Genomic DNA, 24,189 nt, shown 5'->3' with positions numbered 1-24,189 from the left:
CACCCTGGGGTTGTCTCAACTGGAGGCAAAGGAACCACAGTATTTATGCCTCTATTCTCCTAGGTCACTGGTTAAAGGGTGTAGTGGGGACAGGGGAGCATTAATTCCCAGGTACTCCCAGCTGTCCCTGGCACAGGCAAAGCAAATCCTGCAGCTGTTGAGGGTGGTACTCTGACAATGAGATGCAGGTTGCTATGACCGCTCTCCTGGGGCAAGGCATCCAACCAGCAACTACCTCTATTTGCAGTATCCCTGCCGCAACCTCATCTAATCGTTTCACTGGGAATGATACTTGAGTAGGGTTCAGGAGGAAAGTAAGAGTTAAGGTGATGTCCTCATCGCGGTCCTTGGCTGCTAGCTTCCCCGGGCCTCACTTCTTCTCTTCAGTTGGTGAAACTCAACACACACATCCCTCACCAGTGCCACCAGACTCCATTTCAAGCATGCACTCTGCCCACACTGGTTCCGAGTGACCTACTTTGGCCTCACCTTCTCTTTTGTCTCCATCCTGTCAAACAAGAAAGCAGATACCTGGGGATACACGGGAAGTCTGCTGACTGCTAAGATTTCTGCATACCCACCTTTTTTACTCTTTCTGGACTTTTCTAGGGTGAGCGCCTTGTCTGACTCATATTTGTGTCCCTCCATCACCTTTAGTGCAATGCTTGGCACACAACAGGTGCTCGATGAATGTTCCTTGAATGGCTGTTTGTATGAATAGTTTGCACTCTGTATAAACAGAAGTGGCTCTTCAAACTACCTGACCTGAATCCATTCAGAAAAGACCAACCAAATCCAATTAATTCATTATGCAGAGCTCTGCCAGGTATTGGGTATTTGGAAGCCCAAATTTCATGGGGGAGAGATGGAGAAGCTCGTGATGGGTGCATGCACTTCAAATTCGACAATCCGCAGTTATATCTCCATTTTCTGGGAAACAAAATCTCCCCATGGCCCCAGGGCCCTTTAAATTTTACTGTGACTGTTTTCTTAAGAAATTCCTGGAGCAGAGCCTAACTTTTGTGTAGGGGGTTGGCAGCGCTTACATTCGAGGCCCAGGGGACGGTTGGCATAGGGGTTAGCGAGGCGTTTGCACGCGAAGGAAACTTTTGAGGAGTCTTTTGAGGAGCAGCACAGCGGAGGGTCGTGTGAAGCGGGGCCCCGAGAGTCCTTGAACTCCAGGGCCTCCATGAATCTGGGAAGGGAAAACGGGGATGGCCAAGGCGGCCAGACGTTTGTGGAGGTCCACAGCTCCCGACCTCTCTACTTTGGCGGCCCGGACACGGCACGGATTCTGCGGCTGAAGCTGAGAACAGCCAGGGTGCCTGGGCCAGAGGGAGGGCCAGGGCCGGAGGAAGGAGTCAGGGGCCGCCGCCGCCCCGCCCGTCGGGCTGTCCGCCCCGCCCACCCCGAGCGAGGCGGAGCCGGCGCCCGGAGGAGCAGGAGGAGGAGGAGAGGTCGGAGCCGTCTCCAGGAGCCCTTAGAGACCGAGTCCCCGGCGGCGGCGGCGGGGGGAGCGCACCGGCAGGCGAGTAGGCACCGAACGGCGGGCGCAGGTGGCGAGTCTGGTCCCCGCGGGCACAGGGGCGCAGAGCGGGGCGTCGGCCGGCCAGTTCGGGGGCCGCCTCCGAGTTCCCAGTGCTGGGAAGCGAGATGGAGGGAGGGAACGGAGGAAGGAAGGAAGGAGGGAAGAGTGTCCTGGAGGGCGGGGACTGGTCGGGGCCCTGGGCCCCGGAGAAGGGGATGGGGGAGGGAGGGCGAGGGACGCCGAGACCCAGAGACGGACTGCGCGCCCGCCCTCGACGGGCGGCGGCCGGGAGCCGCGGAAAGCGGGGGCCCCACGGGGCTACGGCTGGGGACGAGGCCCCGGGATGGGGGCGGGAGCGGGAGGAAAGGTCTCGCCCTCGCCCGCGTCCTCGCCGCCCCGCGGCCGTGCGCCCCGCGCCCAGTTGTGGTTGGAGGCTCCGGTGTTCCCAGCCCTTCCTTGCGGCGGTGCCAGGCTCTGGAGGCGGGCAGGCATCTGGGGGCGACTGGGGCGCCACGCCCCTCTTCCCTACTTTCTTCCGGCTCTTTCTTGGGACTAGCGGGCGGGCTAGCAGCCCCGGAACCCGCTCGCCGCTGGGTCTAGCGGGGAGATAGCGGGTCGTGGGGAGAACCCACCTCACATGTTCCGCGAGGGACCCCCACCAGTGAGTGGCTCTGAGACGCTATTTGCAGGTGGTATGGGAAGGTCGAGGCTCACGAGTCTTGGGTGATTTTTTTTTTTTTTAAAGCATTGTCGGGACATTTATTGCGTGGATCGGGGTGACTTATTTTTCCCCTTAATTTTATTTGGGGGATATCAGTTAAAACTAATTTTAAAACGCTGTCACTAAAGTCGTCGGACTTGTCCCTCGCCTTATGTTTGTGCCTTGTAAACTTAAACCATTCATAACTTTCGCAGAACTCATGGTTCTTGTTAAATCACCGCCGCGGAGTGAAACTTTGGACAACTGGAAATCTAAGAGAAGAAACTGATGAGGCCTGTTATCTTGTAGTCACCCTTGACCGGGCGTGGTTGTATACAAACAAGGTTATAGAGAAGGAAATGGGCAAAAACTGGAGAGAAGGCAGATCCCCTGCGCCCACGTGTCGGGGCACGTTTAATGGCTGCTCCAAGTGGAAACAAACCGGGAATTTATTAAGACCTTGTGGAGTTGGACAAACTTCACATGATTAGCTTCCTTCCCATCAGTTATTTCCTCTCCTCCCCTGCTGTCTTTGCGGACACTGTTTATATTTCCTGGGGCTGTTGTAGCTTGGTCTGAATGGATTGTCTATAATGAATCTTTTGGATGTTGTCAGAGTCAGGGTCTGTGTCTGTGTGTTCTCTACTTTTAAAAGCGGAGTTCAGCTTTGTTTTTAAAGTGCTGGTCACCACACTGCACCATTGCTGGTGTTTCTGGGCTCTGCGTGTAAATTATCCCAGGATGGCGGCCCTTACCTAGGAGAACCAGGAAGGCAGGCAACGCAAGAATGACGGGGTCGGGTATTACTATTGCCAAAACAATCACATTCAAGTAAAGAGCTGTTTGATTTTTTTTTTTTAGGCCAAATTGTATGTATTAACAAGCTCCCCCTTTTTTTTCAATAAACATGATTTACACACACATAATTTTTAAAAGTAATCAAACATGTTACAGACTCTTCAGTGACAAAAGGACTTTGGGATCAAATGTTTAGTCTCTTTGCTTCCCTAACAGTTAACTAGCACCATAAAATGCTGGTTTAAGTCCAAAAAATGGTGAACAGTCTAACGATGGTGTTTTTGTAAAACCATGTAAGAAATGTTGTATTTACTGTGTTTAACCCAGGTAATTCACTAGTTATTGAACCCCGACAGCATTTAAGTTTGTGTTGAAATACATACAAATGTGAATCTGTTTCACAAGAGACTGAAAAGATTAATATAAAGAGAGCAAGCTCCGGTCTCATTTGGAAGATTAGCTCTTTAACAACAAGATTTGAGGTATTGGGCTTGTATTGTCACTTGTTGAAGGACATGGGTGGTTTGTCAAGTTGTGACAGCAAAGAGGCTCAGTCAAAACACTTGAGGAAATGGTTAGCTAATACCAGATTAATTTTGTTTGTTTTTTATGTTGAAAATCTCTCTGAGACCAAAAAGAACTAAAAATTTCAAATTTAGAATTAAGTAATTTATTGCTGGATAAATTGTAGGATTTGTTTTGGGTGTTGTTTTGTTTTTTTAAGTTTTGTATGTCAGCTCAAGCTTAATTTAGGGAGGTAAGTTGTGGAAGTCAACATTTTTGGGGCCTGATTTGGAAGAGAAGCTGTTTCATAGTGATTTGAGGTCTGAGTTCTGGTGTCAGACAGATCTGGGTGGGAATATTAGTTCTTTAACCTTTTCAGTCTGATTTGTATAATGGGGATGATAGTGGTCTCTATCTCAATGATTTTCATGAAAATATATGAAACAGCCTTTGCAAACTTTTTGTACCCAACACAGTTAATGTTCAACATGATGAGATTTTACTTTTCTAGCTTTCTCTAGCAGTAGGCTATTGGACAAATTACAAGATGGTAGTTTGAGCCTTCTGGAAATGCTAGATAAAGCTATTTATTTTATTTTTAAACTTTATTTATTTATTTTGAGAGAGAGAACGCGCACGCGTGGGGGAGTGAATGTGAGTCGGGGAGGGGCAGAGAGAGGCAGGCTTGGTGCTGGCAGCGTGGAGCCCGTGGAGCCCGACATGGGGCTAGATCTCATGAACCTAGCTGTGACCTGAGCTGAAATCAAGAGGCGGAAGCTTAATTTATGGAGCCACCCAGGGCCCCTGGAGCTATTTTAAATTACAAAGAAGATACCTGATTTTATAGATAGAGCTATCTATCTAAAGGTATAAAATATCTGTGTACATCTGTGTGTCATGTTTCTACCACAGTGGTATGAATAATTATGATTCATTAAAGTTTTAATTAATTAAAGTTTTAATATGCTTTTAGTGCTAAAATTATAGTCATATAATATTTTTAGAGCCAGGCAGTCAGAAACATTTCATTAATCATATTTTAAATTTAAAGAGTTTATATTTTAAAAAGTTTTGTTTATTAGTCCTGGATAGGAAATTAAACCAGGAACAGAAATATTTATCTTTAACCAAGTATGATTTTTAATTAAAGTATGAAAAAATGTGACCCAAGGGTTTCCAGTTATTTTTCATGTACTGATGCTCAATGCCAACAGATAAGCCATCAGAAGTGTTTAGTACTGATTAGGAGCATTTTGTAAACGTTTTATAAAAGTGTCGTGACTGCTGTAAACTTTTGTGAGAATGAGTGTTCGGCTGATTCAAGGACTCTACTCATCACATTATTGAGTCATTTGTGAAATTTAAAAAATGCTTCTATCTTTAAATCAAATCCTTTTAAGCACCTGTTGTTTTGGCCTTAATGTATATCAGGTGCCTGAGGTTGGACTGATTGGAATCGTAGCTCCTGTAACAGATGACTTATTTTACTAATTGTACCACAGGGAGGCCAAGATGGTGTTTTATAGTATTTTAAAGTAATTGTAAAGGGTACAGTGTTATTATGAATCATTTCTTACCTATGACATTATACTCTGAAGCAGTGAAGGACTTGATTGAATAAATTATTGATTCTTTTCACTCCTACAACATCATAGCATAGAGATGGATTCCTGACTCTTGCTTCTAGGTGTGTAGAGTGTGGGCAAATTGCTTCATCTGTCTCTGCTTCCATGAGGTGTTATGAGGGAGAAATGAGTTCATCTGTCTAAAGCATTTAGAACAGAGTCTGTGTTCAACAAATACTAATGTTAAATTATTACTTCCTGAGATTTTCTCTTTTCTAAATGCTATGTAATTAGCACGTATTATTTTTGTAAAAAGGAAAACAACTGTGTGAAATTGTAATGTTTCCCCCAAACTTGAAAAAGCTCAGTAATTATAGGAGTGCCTGGGTGGCTCACTCGGTTGAGAGTCCGACTTCGGCTCAGGTCATGGTCTCACGGTTCATGAGTTCGACCCCCCACATGGAGCTCTGTGCTGACAGCTCAGAGCCTGGAGCCTGCTTCAGATTCTGTGTCTCTCTCTCTCTTTGCCCCTCCCCTGCTCTCACTCTCTCTCTCTCTCTCTAAAAATAAAATTAAAAAAAATTTTTTAAACTCAGTAATTATAAAGTCCTGCCAAACAGTACTTACAAAGTAAGAGAATATGATTAGGTAATTGTCATTGCATTTTTTAAATGTGAAATGGATTGCTACATTAATTTGTTCAACAAATTAATTCTCCTGGCTCTCCATGCCATTTTCCTTTCTTATTAGAAACTTAAAAAGGGGTGCCTGGGTGGCTCAGTCGGTTGAGCGTCTGACTTCGGCTCAGGTCATGATCTGGCGGTCCGTGAGTTTGAGCCCCGCGTCAGGCTCTGTGCTGAGAGCTCAGAGCCTGGAGCCTGCTTTGGATTCTGTGTCTCCCTCTCTCTGCCCCTCCCCCGCTCATGCTCTGTCTCTCTGTGTCAAAAATAAACAGTAAAAAAAAAAATAAAAAAAAAAACACTAATCCATGCAGTCTATGTTATGTTAGGTTAAGTAGGGGAAGGGAAGTATGCACAGTTACAGTGCATTATTAACAATTACAGCTAGGTCAAAAAAAAAAAAAGGATTTATGCAGATGAAGGAAAGTCTAGAAGAAAATACAGACCAATGGATGGTGGGATTCTGGTACTTTCCTACTTTTCTTCCCCGTTTCCCCAGTGAGTATACATGTAATAAAGTCTACTTGTGTAACAATTACTTGGTAAAAACTCTGGTTTATTAGCTACAAATAGCAGGCTTTTGTTGTTTGAGAAAAAAACACCAGCTTTCATAGCAGTTGAAGATCCTTAAATGTCCAAACCCTTGTAGTGAAAATTGGTTAGCAGTAAAAGGCTGTTTCAGAAGTTCATATAGGTTTATCTTCCTAAGAGGTGTTTGAAATTAAGGACTGCATACAGACCAAGTCTACCAACCTTGACTTCATGGAAATGGTCACTTCTCAGATCTAAGCTCTGCATTGACAGGTTGCATGCCTACAGCACCTTCAGCTGTCAGGTGCCTCCACGATAGTCACAAGGAAGACATAAGTGCACTTAGTTTGGCAGGAAGGTTTGAGAGATAAAAAGTATTTAGAGCACAATTGTGTGCTTCCATTTATTGAGCTGTTCTACAGGTGCATCCAGCGAGAGGGCCTGAGGGATGGTGGGGGAGGGGAGTGGGAGTGGGGGTTCCATTTAGAAGCTATAAATCAAATCGACAGAAAGATGGGAAGAGGGCTCCTTTTAGGGATGAGGTGACCCACCTGAAGATAATTATCAGTGCCTTTACATCGGGATTAGCTGTCTTTCAGTCAGAAGGCAAAGCTTCTAAAAATTGCCTCAGAGACCCAGCAGGCCTGAAGTGATCTGTGAAGTCGACCTCTCCCGTGCATGGACTCCCAAAGAGGCCTTGAGCGTACAGATGAAGGAACTGGCCTGCTGAGTCCCATTCTAGAACCACCTCATACCAACAAGGCCCGGCCTCCCCACTGTTCTCTCTTAGGAAGAGTAGTGATCAGGTGGCTTGGACGCAAGCAGAGGGGAGTGATTTGACTGAAGGTTCCTTCTAGCTGGATTTTTCCATTTATTGCCAGGTCTCTTCAAAATCATTTCTAGTGTCACTTAAATGTTTGGTTTATCACGTCAGGCTTTATTGGGTACCGTAAAAGTGTTTATTGTGAGTGTCTGGTTGTCCTCCTCTGACAAGGAGGGTTTCTGTCTTTTAATGGGTCTGCATTTCGGAAGATTACTGTATGATAAAAATCAGGGTGTTGCAGACTGTTAAGACTTTTGATACTTTCAATTCTGCTGGAGAATTAGTAGCTAAAAAAAAATTTCTTGTAGGGCTGCTTAGTGAATCAGTTACTAAGCATCTTCTGTAGTTTTTCACATTCATTGATTATAAGCAGAGACTTACAGAATAGACCACGGTTCTCCTTGCAGTCAATGTCACATGATTGACATAGGCTTCCCCGTTGGTTGATCAAGGAGACTAGTCTACATTCTGGTTTACCTGGGGTGGCGGCATCATAAATGCTCACTGGAGGGGGCTGTGAATCAGTCATCAGCTCTGCACTTGCATTCCCGTATAGAGAGTTCATCCTGAATGGCTGTGTGCAAACCACATGAGCCCATTGGGGGTGGAATCTTAACTTTACCAATATAGAATAATCACGCTTTTATTTAGCGGCAGGTGCTATGGGCCAGGATGTCCCTGAGCACTGGACATTAAACCCTAACCCTCCTGGGACCCTTTGACTAAGACCTCCAGCTTGTAGGGACCTCAAATTTGTCTGTTTTTCACAGAAGAATTTCTTGCAGAAGAGCAACACAATTTAGCTCTCAACGTGAGCTAAATAAATCTAAGGATGGAAAGAGGACTCAAAAATCCAAAAGCTGCTTGGACTTTATTGAGGCTTAGTAAGGACTTTGTTGATATAAAACCATCACACTGGGTTTATTCAACCTGAATCTCGGGCAAATTGGAAAAATGTTGAAATCAGCACACTTGATGCCTGTCCTGTACCCAGACTACTGAAACCTTTTGAATTATTAGAGCATGGCCTGTGCATTACACCATGGGGCTTTGCCTGGGTGTATAAGGTCATGATTGGCTGTCAGGGGAGGGTTGGATGCCTGGCCAACTAGCAGAAGGATTGAATTGTGACTTCTTGACAGGGCTGCCTTGAACTCTTGTACACGTTGTTCACTGCACAAGAGTGTCTGGCCAAGGAACCAAGTGGGGCTCAAATCTGCTCAAAAAACCATGTGTCCCAGGGGCGCCTGGGTGGCGCAGTCGGTTAAGCGTCCGACTTCAGCCAGGTCACGATCTCGCGGTCCATGAGTTCGAGCCCCGCGTCGGGCTCTGAGCTGATGGCTCAGAGCCTGGAGCCTGTTTCCGATTCTGTGTCTCCCTCTCTCTCTGCCCCTCGCCTGTTCATGCTCTGTCTCTCTCTGTCCCAAAAATAAATAAACGTTAAAAAAAAAAAAAAAAAAAAAAAAAAAAAAAAAAAACCATGTGTCCTAGGCTAGAATTGTCTGCCAGGAGGAGGGGGCACTTCCTGATGCCATCAAGTCTGCAAGGCTAGGTCCACTTGGAGGGGTTGCTTTTTTCTAACTCCTGCAAAGGCACAATGTGGCTGCAGTGGCTCTGCCTCTCAAGGGCCTCTTTGGCCACAATAAACTGTAAATGCCATGAGCTGGTAGAGTCTGACATGTAGTAGGTGTTTAATAAATGCCAGTGGAATGAAGGAATAGAGCCACGTTCTCTGTAGCGTGTGTCAGTGCAGTGCCTGAGCCAGTGTTCTTTTTTAATCAAGTAAAATTGATCGTATCTGCTAGGAAGTGCATGTTCCCTGTGATGGGCTTCTTAGTCTTCCATTCATCGTTTCTAAGGGGCAGATCAAGATCAGTATTTGGGGTGTTGTCGACATTCTTTACTATTAGTAACACCGACAACATGCTCAGTATTGCTGGGCTCCCTGCACCCCTTTCATGGTCTACCTGATGAAGGGAATACAGTGGTGACTCCTGGGAATGTGCAAAGGGATCCGTGTTATTTATTGACCAGCTTGGGCCCTCTTCTGGGGGGCAGGATGCAAAGGACAGTGGCTGCAGGAGCCTTTGGAACTTACCTGGGAGCAACTGCTTCTCCTGTAAAATGGTTTTTCTAGTTTATGGTAAGACAAGGGAGAGCCTTATTGCTAAAGCTACCAAAACCTAAGGGAGTTTGTCTGTGCCCCCTCTGTGCCAGCTGGCACTTCTTGCATACTTTCTCTTTTACGTTGATCCTTTAGAAAGCAAAGCCTACTCAGAATTAACTTCCTCTTCCTGGCTGCTCTCCCCAGAGGCAGTCCCACTGCAGGTAGGACAGGCCATGTTGAATGGATCAAACTGCTAAGACAGTGGTTCTGAGGATAAGGGTGCTGGTTTGGACTTGGGACTTTAGCCTTCTGAACCTTTATGAAGGGACTACCTAGCTTGTGGGGAAAAAAAAAAGTCCACAGGTACAAAACCGTAAATGCCTTTCACATTTGATCTTGGTTAAGTGCAGCCTTCTTCAGGCAAATTCAGATTCCCAAAACAGAAATAGCAGGATTCCCTACTGAATTTCTTAAAATTTTTTTTAATGTTCATTTATTTTTGAGAAAGAGACAGAGCGTGAGCAGGGGAGGGGCAGAGAGAGGGAGACCTAGAATCTGAAGCAGGCTCCAGGCTCTGAGCTGTCAGTGCAGAGCCGGAAGCGTGGCTCGAACCCATGAATCATGAGATCATGACCTGAGCTGAAGGCAGATGCTTAACGGACTGAGCTACCCAGATACCCCCCCCACCCCCGCACTGAATTTCTTTAGGTAGTAGACTCACCTATTGCATTTACAGTTATTATTTGATTTTACAAAATTCCAGGAGGCTCAACTTTTCAGGAATATCTCTCTGTTGAATTAAGCAGAATATCCCTATACATGCTTGTCCCACCCCCCTTTTTTAAACATAAATCTCTGATGAGCAGCATGCTTCAGCCATTACCGTCCAAACTGAGAAAGCAAATAAATGCCTCCGGCACGTTGCCTGGGAGGTAATCTTAGTGTTTCTGTCTTTACCTCCCATTTGCCTGCAGTTCTCTGACTTTATTCTGGCTGTAATAAATAGCAGGGGCCTCAGGGACACCCCACGCCCAGCAGGTAATGCAAAACAGGGCGGAGATCACCCTCTCCAGGCTCGCCGTGCTCACCTGAACTCTGGACCAAGGTTTCTTTCATTTACTGTTGTCCCCGTGAGAACTCCCTGCCTCAGTCAAGATTTCCCAGACACCTTCTGTGCTGAACTCCTCCTTAGCTTTGTGCCTTCCAGGCTGGTCTTGTCCTCTTCCTCACACTCCTGTGAAAAATGGCTTATATAGCCTCTTCATTTTTTAAAAAATAGGTCATGTATTTATATGGTCCCGCAAACCCTCACAACCATATATAAACACTGAGAAACCTTGCTGCACCCCTTCCCCATCCAAGTCTTTCCCACACTCTACAGGTTGTAACTTGTAAATATAGCAAATAAGAATATGTGTATATGTGTGTGTGTGTGTGTGTGTGTGTGTGTGTGTATTTGAATTAGGGGTGCCTGGCTGTCTCAGTCAGTAGACCATGCAGCTCTCAATCTAGGGTTGGAGGTTCGAGCCCCACGGTGTGTATAGAGATTACTTAAAAATAAAATCATTAAAAATATATATAAATAAATAAGTTACCAGTATGTCCTGGAGATCTCTCTCTTAGCACATTATTTTGCCACTGTGTGGACATACCATAGTTTATTCATCCAATCCCCTGTTGCTGGACTTTTGGATTATTTCCAGCCTTTTGCTATTACAAGCAGTGCTGCAACAAATAAAGGTGTACTGGGTCATCTTGCCTGTGTGCAGGTGCACCTAAAGGACGGGTTCCCAGAGGCCGGTCTGCTGAATCAAAGGGCCCTGCCATCCCCCTCTGGAAGGGTTGGCTCACTTTGCCTTCTCACCGGCAATTCTCTGGATGGTCTTTTACGCCACAGCCCCACCAGCAAGAAGTCTGTTGGCTCTGGGGCGCCTGGGTGGCTCGGTTGGTCGGGTGTCTGAATTCGGCTCAGGTTATGATCTCACGGTTCATGGGTTCAAGCCCCGCGTCGGGCTCCGTGCTGACAGCTCAGAGCCTGGAGCCTACTTTGGATTCTGCGTCTGCCCCTCCCATGCTCATGCTGTCTGTCAATAATAAATGTTAAAAAACAACAACAAAAAAGAAGCGTATCAGCTCTATTTTTGCTAATCTGGTTGGTGAGAAATGGTAATTTGGAGTTGTTTAAATTCTTCGGGTTATGAGTGAGGTGGAGGTTTGGGGCCATTTGTACATTTTCCCCTGTGCACTGTCCATCCTGCTGTGGACATTTCTTGACCTTTCCTCCGGAAGCAAGCCTCTGTCAAAATCTCTTAAATACAGACTTAAGAATGTGATGGCTCTTTTGGGCCTAAGGGTAGAGGGGGCTGCCAAATTGTCAGTGCAAAATTGAGAGAAGTGGAAAGTAGGGTTTTATGCCAGTTGCTAATGTCTGATTTATAAATAGTTTTCGGCTAATGGTATTATTAAACTGGGGCTTCTCCAAAACCATTATAAGGATGATCTTCTAGTCTAGAATTTGTCTCAAACAAAAACAAGAGAAGAGATTGAGAATACATAAATTCCAGTGGTATTTCCTGCAAGATCTTTTAAGAAATGTAGAATTTTCTACTTATGTGTTTCACCTGAAAGGCCCCACATGTCACATTTTTTTTGTTTCCCCGCTGAATTGGGCTCCTGTTCTTCCTTTGACTTCAGCATCAGAGAGCTGTCTACTCTATGTCTGAAGTGAAAGAGAAGAGGGAAGGACAGCGTAAGAAGACCAGCTGGAGTTCAGGATTTGACGAGAGGCAGGGGGTTGGAATTGCACAGATTCTCCCCTCTTCTGGAGGTGCTCTTTCAGTCAGCTCTGGGGATGAGGATATGTTAACAGAAAAGTAATTGTCATCTTTTAAAAAATGAAATCCATCAAAAGAGAAAAATCGTGGTTTAGCAAAAAGATGGCTGTGGGATTTTGGGTTTGCTTGTAGAAATTCATATGAGGCAGTCCTGTGTATCTCTATCAAAAAAAAAGAGAGAAAAGCCAAACAAACCCCACATCAGCAATAAACTCTCTTCCCCAGAGTTCACACATTTAGTAGAGGCCCATGGAAGCTCCAGAAAGGAGGACCTGCTCCTCCAGGGCCCAGGGCCCCCTTGTTACTGCCTGAGTATGTCAATTTCTCTGGATGCTTTTTATTTTTCCTTCCAGTGCTTCTTTCTGTTGTTGGCCTCCCCAACTATAGTGTTAGCTCCATAGGATAGGCTCTTGGTTTGCTGTTCTGTCCCCAGGACCTAGAAGGTTAGCTAGCACCTTGAGGTGTTCCATCAACAGTAGGTGATAAATGATGCTGTGGGCACACACCTTCTGGACCTGGCTGGGTCTCTGCAGTCAACTATGATAGAGGTCCCATGTCAGACATGGGCCTGCCATGGGCAGGGGCAGTGGCATGTGAGCCATTCCTGGCCTGGTCTTTCAGCAGGATTCTTTAGCCCTTATGTGATCTCTGACAGTGTGCGTGATGGTTGAGAGCTCAAGCTTGCAGTCTGAATCACCTGGGCAAGTCACCTGACTTCTCAGAGCCTCTGTTTGCAAAATAGAGATAATAACACCATATTTCATCAAATTCGAGATGCCATCAATTATGAGACATGCTATTCTGTGTGCCAATAAGAAAAAAATTGCTGCTGATTCAACTCTAACCCACATCAACCATTATCAACCTTAAGACTATTACTTTTCTGTGGCTGCTGTAATAGATAACTACAAATGTAACAGCTTAAAACAACACACATGTATTGTCTTATAGTTCTGTAGGTCAAAAGTTGGCAAGGGTTTCGCTTGTTGCTTTGGGTTTTACAAGTCCTGAGTCTTATTGGGATGTTCTGGGAAGAATCCATTTGCAGGGTCATTGAGGTTGTTGGTAGAATCCAGTTCCTTGCAGTTGTCAGACTCCTTGCTGGCTGCCAGCTGGGGGGCCACCCTCAGCTCTTAGAGACCTCTCTCTGGTGCTTGCACTTGTACCCTGCATCTCAGAGCCAGCAGTAGCATGACAAGTCCTTCTCATGCCCAGAATCTCTCTGAGGCCTCCTTCTGCTCCATGTTTGCCTCCATTCAGAGAAAGTTCTCTGCTTTCAAGGGTTCATTTGATTTAATTGGGCCCACCTGGATAATCCAGAGTATTTCCCCCCCCCCCCCCCCCATATTAAGGTCTGTGACCTACCTTAATTATAGTTGTGAAGTCCCTTTTGCCATGTAGTATAATATATCACAGGTTCCAAGGATTAGGACATAGCCATCTTTGGGGGACCATTCTGCCTACTCAAAGAGCCATCCCAATATCAGGGATGTAAACAGAATATGCTTCCTAGAATTGATGAAATGCTATCTTTAGCCCAGGAATAAAGGAGCTACTGATAGATATAAACATTCAGTGTGTTAATAGTAAGTGCTCAAGTATTAAGGACTGTTGTTGTAATTAATATTAGGATCATAGTGCTCACATTAAAGCTATCTTTAATTTCAGTTGAAGTTATTCACACAGTTAAATGCATTTGGAGCTGATTGGGAGAAGATAGTGTTCCAGCAGGTAATTTGATGCCGATGATGTTCATTTGCTAGGAGCTTTACATGCACTTATTCTCACCTCTCGGTAGCCCTGTGTGGTAAGTAATACTGGTTCCGTTTACAGGCAAGGAAGCAAGTTCTGAGAGGTTGAATACCACTTAAGAGCTCAGTAGCAAGTGGTGGTGGCATCTAGGCTCTGAAGCCCGGTCTGTCTGACTCTGAAGTCTGCGCTCTTCCTGGCGCATGCTCCCTGTCCCACAGTCCCTGGTGGGACCATGTGAAAAGTACAACAGGGAGAGGTGGCCACCAGGTTTGTGGGCTGGAGGGGGTGGTTTCCTGGAAAGGGAAGGAACACAGAGGAAGAGACAGTGCCCTGTGACATGTCTGTCTTGTACTCAGATGTTTCTTTGCTAAGAATGATTTAGCTCATTGAGGACAAAGGTTCTGTCCTTTCGTCCTTTTTTCAGTTTTTAGTAAGTACAAAAATGATCTTTTTTCATTCAACAGATATTTATCAATTACCTTCTCTGGAGATACAGCTATGAATAATACTGTGATTTATAATAAGAAATACATATATGGTTCATTGGTCCTGGCACTAAGTTCCTACAGTTCTTGGACTTTTTTAAGTGATGAGAGTGATAAACATTCTTTTGTTGTGTTAATGAGGTGACTTTTGGGCCCACCCATAGGCTGGGGGCTGGTTACCAGAGGAATGAACCCCTAATTACAAAGTGGGAACTTACCCTCCCAGAGGAGGAGAAGGGCTGGAGTTTGAATCAGTCACCAGCGGACAGTGATTTGATCAATTGTGTCTGCAATGAAACCTCCATAAAAACCCAAAAGGAGGAGGTGAGGATAGCTTCTGGTTGGTGAACACCTAGAGATGCAGAGAGAGGACCACGCCTGGGAAGCTCAGTGCCCTCTCCCCACGCTTTGCCCAATGCGTCTCTTCCATCTGGCTGTTCCGAGTTATGGCCTTTTATAATAAACCAGGGATGTAGTAAGTAGGAGTTGAGTTCCGCGAGCCATTCTCACACATTAACCAAACACAGGGAGGGGGGCATGGAAACCCTGGATCTGTAGCCGGTGGTTCAGAAGCACAGGCGACAACCTGGGCTTGAGACTGGCGTCAGAAGTGGCAGGCCGGGGTGGGGTGGGGTGGGGTGGGGCGGTTTTGTGGGACCGAACCCTTAACGTGTGGAATCTGGTGCTATCTCAGGTAGACAGCGTGAGAATTGAGTTGAGTTATGGAACACTCAGCTGGTGTTGAGAATTGCTTTCTGATGTGGATCCCCCTTCTTCCCCTGTGAACTGGAATTGGTGACCAGAACCCTTTTATGTACTGTGTGTGATTTTCAAAGGGAGATAAGTTTAGCATTGGGGAATTTCTGCTTTTTAAACTATTTTAAGTGTAACCAGGACAAAGGGGGAAAAAAGGAGAAGAGTGGTTTAGCAGAACGGGAGTAAAAGTAGTTGCTACCTGAATTCAATAAACTACTCTAAGATTGCCATCTCTAGAATTTTCCCAAGGTGTAACTGCAGATTGTCTGTCTTAGGCGCTTGAAATTCAGGTAAACATTATTGAAAACCAATATTATCATCTGCTCAAAACCTGCTTTTCTTCCTGCCCTTTCTTTCCTTCTTTACTTCTTTTATAAAGTTTATTTATTTTGGGAGAGAAAGGGAAAGCAAGCAGGGGAAGGGCAGAGAGAGGGAGAGAGAGAATCCCAAGCAGGCTCCGTGCTGTCAGCACAGAGCCCAACATAGGGCTCTATCCCATGAACCATGAGATCATGACCTGAGCTGAAATCAAGAGTCTGAAACTTAATCAGCTGAGCCACCCAGATGCCCCTCTTCTTGCCTTTTCTAATTCGACTCAAGACTTATTCATCCACCCAAGATGCCAGGCTCTGAACCAAGTCATCTGGAACCCCTCTCTCCTCACCTACCTCCAGTTTAGATGTTCTTAGCCCCTACCAATGCCTGCTGCATCTGCTTTCTGACCAGCCCACCTGCCTGCCCTTGACCCCCACTGCCTCTCACCTGGATGGTTGCTATGGCTTCGAATTGACCTCGACCCTTCACACTGCTACCAGTGGAGTAAGTAACACTTCAATCTGAATATGTCACTTCCTATCTAGCAGCTCCCCAAAGGTATCACAGTCCAGCAGTTAAGTGTTCATACTGTCTAGGTTCAAGGCCTGGCTATGTTTCTTACAAGCTTTGGAATCTCAGAAGAATTCTTTATTCACTTTGTATCTCCATCTCCCATCCCCAAAATGGGAGTGGTAGTAGCACCTACCAAACAGATAGGTTTGTGGAATTGAAATGAATTACTCTGTGTGGAGCAGAAAGCCCTCAGTGAACACTGTTCTCCCCCAGTCCTCGATAGCTGGAGTTCACCTTTCCTGTTGCCCCCGGCCCCACCCAGTGCCATGCAGGACTTGGTCTTCGGACAGAGCTCTTTGTTGATAAGCCATAGCTAGCGAGGTACACATGTGCACAGTACGTATTTAGGCATTTGCATAGCAATTTGCCAGTCATTTTAGGTCTCTTGAATCTGATGAAAAAAAATTGGACCTGCATTTTATATTTCATTTTTCTAAGAGTTCATTTTTAGTGCATTTTATCAAAGTATTGGTCCATGATGAATTGGAAGTAAAACCAAAAATCTGATCTCTCACCACAGATAGTTTGAGAAGCACTACTGTGTTCCCACATGCCCTCTTAGTTGATTCACTCACACTGACCAGGTTACTCTTACTCACTGTGTAGCCTTAAATCTCTCTGAATTTCTTCCCATCCTTTCCTCTGCCTAGGGTTTATTACATATTTATTAAGCACCTGATTAAGTGCCAGTCTCTGGGGGACATAAGGATGAATAAGATATGCCTCTACTTTTGAAAAAGTTTCCCTCAAACTACCCAGTGAATTCCTGCCTGTCTTTTGAAATCTAGCATAATTTCATTCCTTCACCCACTGAGAAAACATTTATTACATACCAGCAGAGCCATTACATACCATTACGAGGCACTTGCTATCTGCTATTCCTGCCCTTAAGGATCACAAGCCAATGGGGGAGACAGACACAAGACGAATAAACAAATAACAGTGATGGGATAGGAATGTTCCACAGCATCATGAGTAGAGAAGTGTGGAAGGGCAGAGGAAGGTGTGCCTGGCTTCCTTGGCCTGGCTAAGGGGGGATGAGGAAGTCAGAATGGTCTCACAGTTAGAGTATGGCATCATCAAAGATGAAGACCAGGTCTTGAGGTCAAGCTCAGGGCTAAAACCCAGCTCTGCCACTCACTAGTCATATGACTTTGACCACATCTCTGTCTCTTCAGCTTGCTATGACAATACCATGGACAAGGTGACTTATAAATGGCAAATGTATTCCTCACAGTTCTGAAGGCTGGGAGGGCCAAGATTAAGACACTGGCAGGTTCAGTGTCTGATGAGGACCTGCTTTCTGGTTCATAGACAGCTATTTTCTCACTGAGTCCTCAGGACAGAAGATGGGGAGCTCTCCAGGGTCTCTTTGAGAAGAGCATTGAATCCCATTCATGAAGCCTCCACCCTTGTGACCTAATCACCTCCCAAAGGCCCCACCTCCAAGTAAGGTGGCATTGGGTTTAGGATTTCAGTGTGAATTTTGAGGGGACACATACATTCTGACCATAACATGCTCTGAACTTCAGACTCCTCATCTGTAAAATGGGGGCAACAGTACCTGTCTACCTCACAAGGGTGTTTTGAGGCTCACCTGAAATTATTATAGACATAGTGTACCTAGAACATGTACAATTCCATAAATGTTAGATGCTGTCACCTTTTTGCTCTCTGCCGTCCTCTCTGGGCATTTAAATTTTCTCTCGTGTGGGTTTCCAGAAGCATACTGTTAAACTCATTATGACATTGAATTATGCAGCTTTACCTGCCAATGACAGGCACTGTCCAGTGTACAGAAGATTCAATGTTTAGGGAATTTCTATTAAAATCTAACTTTGAGAGTGTCTTTTCAAAAAGCAAGGAGTCTGGTTGTTATGGACTGAATGTTTAGGTTGCCTCCAAAATCTGGATGTTGAAATCCTGACTCCCAAGATAATGGTATTAGGAGGTGAGGCCTTTGGGAAGTGAGGAGGTCATGGGGGCAGCTCCTATCCCCATAGGATTAGCTGTCTTGCTCCTGCAACCATGTGAGGACACAATGAGAAGATGGCCATTTTTGAACCTCACCGAATCTGCTAGCAACCTTAATTTTGGACTCCTAGTCTCCATAACTCTGAGAAATAAATTTTTGTTGTTTAAGCCACTTAGTCTATGGTATTTGTGCTCCACAGCACTTGTCCAACATTAATTTCCACTTTATAGATAGGGAAACTGAGGCTCTTTTTATAACATTGCTATTACTTGCCCTGGATCATGGAGCTAGCTAAGGGCAGAAGTGAGATTAGAACCCCACAACTCTTGTTTTCCTATTTTGTGCAGCCTCGTCAAGTCTACCTCAAGAGCAGGAGTCTGTCTGGGTGCTTTCCAGGCTCAGAACCGCTTATCGCCGCCTGTCCTGGGATGGTTGAGTGGGCAGGAACCAGGCTTGGAGACGCCTCAGGACACACCCTCTCTCCCCACCTGACTGGCTCACTGCTGCCCCACTGGTATTTATGGGTCACACCCTTCACGGTGAGGGCTCACCTGGAAACCTGGGGTGGAGGTTGGAGGACAGAGGTGGCCTGAGCTGGAAGCAGGAGGCTGCAGGGGACTGGAAGGAGAAGGGGACCTTGCATAGGAGTGAGTGATCTGTAAGGAAGGCAATGGAGCTAAGGAGGAGCCCGGTGAAGTCAGGCAGTTGGAGACTTAGGAAAGCTCTCGTAAGGATATCCAAAGGGCAGTGAAGCTGGTATTTTGATTTCTTTCCATCACCGTAAACATCTTGATGTACTTTTCTTCCCGCCCCCCCCCACCCCCACCTCTTTGCAAGGGGTATCCTTTACACTCTCTCTTAGATGGGGTTGTAATCTTTATTATGGAGGCAGGGCAAATGAAGTCACACTGAGGACTCTGACCTTGAATATTTGCTTGAGAAAAGTTTTAAATGTAGGATTTTAGCTTATCTTTAGCTGATTATTATTATTATTATTATTATTATTATTATTATTATTTTGTTTTGAACAAAAGAAAAAGTTCTCGAAGGGAATGGGATCCGGTGGCTTAGGCAGCGTTGGTAGAGAATACACCAGGGTAGCGGCTTGAGAACTGGTCTGCACATTAGAATCAGCTGGGGAGTGATTTTGACAATCACGAAGCCCTGGCTACACCCACACAGCCCCTCTGGTCTGGGGCCCCGAAAGTGGTGGAAAAGTCCCAGGTGGGTTCAGCACACGGTCAAGCGTGGGGGGTGCCGGGAGGGTGGCCTTCTTGCCGCCTGAGTTCACTCTCCATCTGCAGTGCCGATAATTGACATGAGGGGAAGTCGTGATGTGGCCACCTGTGAGTCTTATGGATCTGGCTCATCCTCATGTCATTTTGGGGTTCGGGAGCAGCCTTTGAGCACACGTCCTCTCTGCACATCCTCTTCCTTGAAACACCCTCAGCTCTATCCTGGAGCTGTCTAAGCCATCCCTTAAAAAACGAAAAGCTCTTCCTACATATGACTAAATGATTAATGTATTCTGTTAGGTAAAAATAAAAAGGAGTGTCCTGGAAGGGTGAATGTTACCACCCTCATTTTAACAGCACAGTAACTCTGGGAACAAGAACAAGGTGCTCTGGTGCTAAAGGGGTCTTGATCAAAGCTCTGTCTCTCTGGCAGGCCACACCACCTCATGACCGTTTTTTGGGGAAGGCTGAAATCTGGGATTCTGTGACAGAGGTGTTACTCATGTCCAGGTTCAATATGGAGCCTAAGAGCAAATTGTTGTTTTTGAGGGGCATATGTAGGCTGTTGAATTTTGACTAGAAATGGCTTTAGTGGTCGACATAAGTTTTATGTCCAGCAGCATATTTTTACTTTGTCAAGGAAAGGAGAAATGGTGAGGGAAGGTGACCTATAAAATTTACATTCATAGAAATGATTTCTGGGTTTGTTTTGCCAGATACAAATACTGTTTTGTTTTGTTTTGTTTTGTTTTGTTTTGTTTTGTTTTGTTTTGTTTCAGAGGGTTGGGATTGAATGTCCATTCCACATAGATTTCCCCCATTCACCCCTGAGAGCTAGAAGCCTTCTGTATGGTAACACTTTCCAGAAGTATCTGAAAGTGGAAGTCCCTCAAGAACTCTTTTGGTCATAGACTGAACAAAAATGAAAAATGAAATCTCAAGAGTGCAGTGTGGTTTTAAAACTAACTTTTTATTTAAAAAAAAAAAAACTTTTGTAACTTTGATGATGAGAAGGAGTAGAAGATAACTTTTCTGTGCCTGCTCTTAACCAGGCTTTACAAGCCTTGTAAAATCTAAGTAGTTCATTTTATGGAGGAGAAAACTGTAACTCAGAAAGGTTCAGTAACTTGTCCAAGGCTGCACAGCCAGAATTCAAACCCATGCTTGCTTGACTATACTATGCTATCCTCTAATACTAAAAAAACACGCATAACTCAACAAGCGTTAATTTTCTTACACCTTTAAGAAACTTTTCTTTTATTGTCCTTATAACCATGAAATCATAAAAGCACATGAAAGCATTGTAAAGCTTGGGGCTTAATGGAGTCAGCATCTACGTGAAGGACAGAAAGTCCAGAGAAGAGAAAGTGGAACTGCTTCCTGGCAGGTACCATGTTTATAAAAAGCCCAGTAATCATTCATGCAAATTTGTTTCTAAACTGGCTCATAACAGCTGCAAAGACTGGAATTATCAGTTCCCAGCTCAATTGTCTTTTTATTGTTTGTGACTTGTTCTTGTTAAAGGTGGGGTTTCATAGGTGGCAACAGTTTTGCTGATCATTAACATGCCTTTGGCTGATTGTTGTACTGAATGTAGTATTTTGGTAATTTCACCAGAAAACAATGCTGAGGAAGTTTAGAGTAAATGTTGGAAAAGTGACAGAATTAAAGCGTTGGCATTGTCCCGAATTTCAGAAAGGGCTCAGAGCTGGCAGTCTGCAAGGGGTGCTAATGGACATTCTGGAAACTCTGTTTGCTAAGCAAGTACAATTTGTGTTTTTTTGCATGTTTTTGCAATGTTTTCTAAAGGTTTTTTTAAATGTATACTTTAGGGGCGCCTGGGTGGCTCAGTCGGTTAAGTGTCCGACTTCGGCTCCGGTCACAATCTCACACTCCGTGAGTTCGAGCCCCACGTCGGGCTCTGTGCTGACTGCTCAGAGCCTGGAGCCTGTTTCAGATTCTGTGTCTCCCTCTCTCTGACCCTCCCCCGTTCATGCTCTGTCTCTCTCTGTCTCAAAAATAAATAAACGTTAAAAAAATTTTTTTTTTAAATAAATGTATACTTTATAAGGTGAGACAGTGTTCATTGTCCATATTGAAAAGAGGGGTCCTGTAATGGCAGAGAACAGGAGCCTGACCAGCACCCAGCTCTGCCACTTGCTGCCCTGTGACCTTGAACAAGCTATGTAACCTTTCACTGCTTCAGTTTCCTCTCCTGGAAAATGGAGGTAGAGCCCCTTCTTCCTGGGGCTATTGTGAGGCATAAATAAGTTGATATATATAAAGTGCTGAAAGCTGTGCCTGGCACTGAGCGAGCTAGAAGCCCAGTAAATGTTTGCCATTGTTAGTTTAATTAATTGGAGTTTAATTAATCTAATTGGAGGGCCTGGTGGAGATAATGGTGAGGAGGAAGGAGGATGCTGAAGTTCCCCTTAGCCAACCTTCTGCTGATTCTAGCAGGATAGATAGTTCTTTTGGGCTCAATGATTTGAGGTTCGTGTTTTTTATTCTTGCAGTACTCCACATTTCTATTTCTGCAGTCTGGAATAGTAGAAAGATCATTGAACTATTTTTTTAAAACATGTTACCATTCTAGCTGTGCTTTCAAAAAGTGTTAGATGTGACCTCTGTTGAAAATAGATATTCAGTGGGGGTAGAGCTTGACCCAGGAAGTGATCGGGAGCTCAGTAAGGAGATCGTATGGTTCCAGGTGCTGTGGGAGGGGCCTCGAGCTCAGGCATGGACTGATACCCAAGCATCTGATCCCCTGAGGAGCCAATCCCACCTCCCTCCACCCCCCAAATCATAGTGAAGAGTGTAGTTTTCACCCCGTGGTGAAAAGAAGTGTACCACTTTCTGTAGAAATATATTTTTTCTGGCCCTAAGGTCCAACCGATTTGTCACGTATATCCTTAGGTGAGGAACACTGAGGGTAGATTCCTTAGTATCTTCAGCAGTTATTCCCAGGGAATATTTGGAGGGGTTGTTCTGATGGCTGTTTCTTATTTTAATCCTTGAAATGATTAGAAAGATGCAGTTTCATTCTTATTCAGTGATTATGTTCCTACAGAAAATGATAAAGTCCAAGTGCATTATTCTCCTGATCTAATTTGATGAAAGGCCAGCATGAAAGTCCTAAGAAAGGAGAGTGGGGAGTCAGAAGCCTGCCCTCTGGAGTTTTAGGAGCAGAATCATGGGATGGTACAGCTCAAAGGGGCCATTGTGGTCTTGGAGTCCAACTTCTGCTTTTTACAAGTCAGGAAACTGAGGCCCAGAGATCTGCTTGAGTTCATAGCACTAATTGTGGCATCCCTGGGACCCCTGATTCCAGGTCCAGCTGCCTGATGTCCACCCAACTATGACATCCTTGTCATAAAGGGTGTTCTTCAGAGCAATTCTGTGCAGAACTTTCTGCTGCTACAGAAATGTTCAGTCCAGATACATGTGGCTCTTGAGTACTTGGAACATGACTAGTGTAACTGAGAAGTTGGATTTTTTGCTTTATTTAATTTTAATTAAAATTTATATAGCCACATGTAGCTAATGGCTATCATTGTAGACAATCCAGCTTTAGAGATTCTTGAGGAGGAGAAAAAGGCCTGTCTTCCCCTCCTACCTCATTCTCACCAGGTGAGAAGCTCTCTTTTTCTAGTGGTTCAGGTACGTCTGGCCTTGTGCCGAACCAGGAGACTCACCCTGGGCCAACCACCCCACTTTCTGGGTGGAAGGTGGCTCCTCTGTAAAATGAGGGGTTGGGCTTAGAGCTCTCTCTGAGGCCTCGTTAGACCTAGTTCTTGCCCCTCGTCAGTAGTGTGAACTTTAGTGGGGCACTTAGCCCACCTGTGCCTCAGTTTCCTTATCTGTTACCTGAAGTAGTTAACACCTGCTCTGCATTTGCTCCCCCCCCCCCCCCCCACACACACGATATTGGGAGAGGCTCAAATTAGAAAATCAGTGAGGAAATCCCTTTACTACCTCCTCCTTCTTAATTGGTCTTTGTTGTCTGGAAATACTTTTCGTTTTGATAGGAGTCGTGGGTGGGTTTTCTTTTCTCTCTGATGCTGCAGTTGGTGAACTTCGGTGTCAAGGTGAATCTTTTTGTCAGAGTAGAGACAGTAATAACTCAGCAGCCCATATGAAATTTGAGCTGGAATGCTCGGTACTGATGATAGATGACAGATTTGATCAGTGGTGCTAGTTTTTCATAATCTTGCTTAACTAGGCATTCCCTCATCCACCCTTCCAAAGTCTGCTATTTCCTCCAAGAAACCAAAGCAGATCCCCTTTCATGAGAACTGTGACTTTTCTTCCTTTCGCTTTTTTTTTTTTCCCCCACATCAGCCTCTTTAAGTCCCATGTGGAATATGTGGTGCCATATGGTCTTCAGTAAACAAACCCGCTCAGGAATTGTCTCCCCAGGTAGCACGTCTACGTCACTGGTCCTCAAACCTTGTCCCCAGGCAGTGATTCTCCGCTGCCATGCCCGCAGCTCACTGGTGGGCCTTGACTCTCTCCAGAAGTGCATCACCAAATTTTGGTCAAGCCATAAAACCTATTTCTGCTACAACAGAGTAGGTGTGCTGACCTCACGTGAGTGGGGTACAGCCTGCTCTGGGTAGCAGGCAGTGTGACATGTAGCTGGGGCCAAAGAAGGATGGTTAGCTGGGCACTTGTGAGAAGGTTGCCCCCCCATATATACAATAGTGAAGGCAGGCCAGCAATATGGCCCTTGAGGGCAACCCTAGAGGGTGACCTTTCAGCTGAAGATACCCCTTATAACCCTAGGAAGCATTATTTTACTATGGCAGGATTTGCCTTATAGTTAGGGTTGAATGGTGTAGGGTTGACTCTTTTAGGTTTTTTCAGTGGTGCCACCGAAAACTGTAATATATGTAACTACACCAAAGACCACTGTTTCCTATTGCTGAGGTCCCTCAGGATGGCTGCGGGGAATGAGGCAGGACCCAGAGGGCACAAGTGGAGCCTTGCTAACCCAGGACCGTCAGAGCTGTTTCAAAGTTCCTTATT

The 24,189-nt window shown here is 45.2% G+C and overlaps 1 protein-coding gene across 2 annotated transcripts in view; it reads left to right on the top strand.

Moving 5' to 3' along the window:
• The first annotated feature begins 1,406 nt into the window (after window positions 1-1,406).
• GNG12 (G protein subunit gamma 12) overlaps window positions 1,407-24,189 on the top strand; it is a 129,946-nt gene continuing 107,163 nt past the window's right edge. Inside the window, exon 1 of one of the 2 annotated variants that reach the window (XM_043575228.1) lies at window positions 1,407-1,528. The gene's annotated coding sequence lies outside the window, so the exon portion shown is untranslated. Of the gene's footprint in view, window positions 1,557-24,189 lie in introns of both variants that reach the window. The other variant, XM_043575229.1, reaches the window with a different exon arrangement.

This window comes from Prionailurus bengalensis, chromosome C1, assembly GCF_016509475.1.
Source record: "Prionailurus bengalensis isolate Pbe53 chromosome C1, Fcat_Pben_1.1_paternal_pri, whole genome shotgun sequence".
NCBI classification, from domain to species: domain Eukaryota; kingdom Metazoa; phylum Chordata; class Mammalia; order Carnivora; family Felidae; genus Prionailurus; species Prionailurus bengalensis.
Note: the sequence above shows the minus strand (reverse complement) of the source record. Positions and strands in the feature narration are given on the sequence as shown.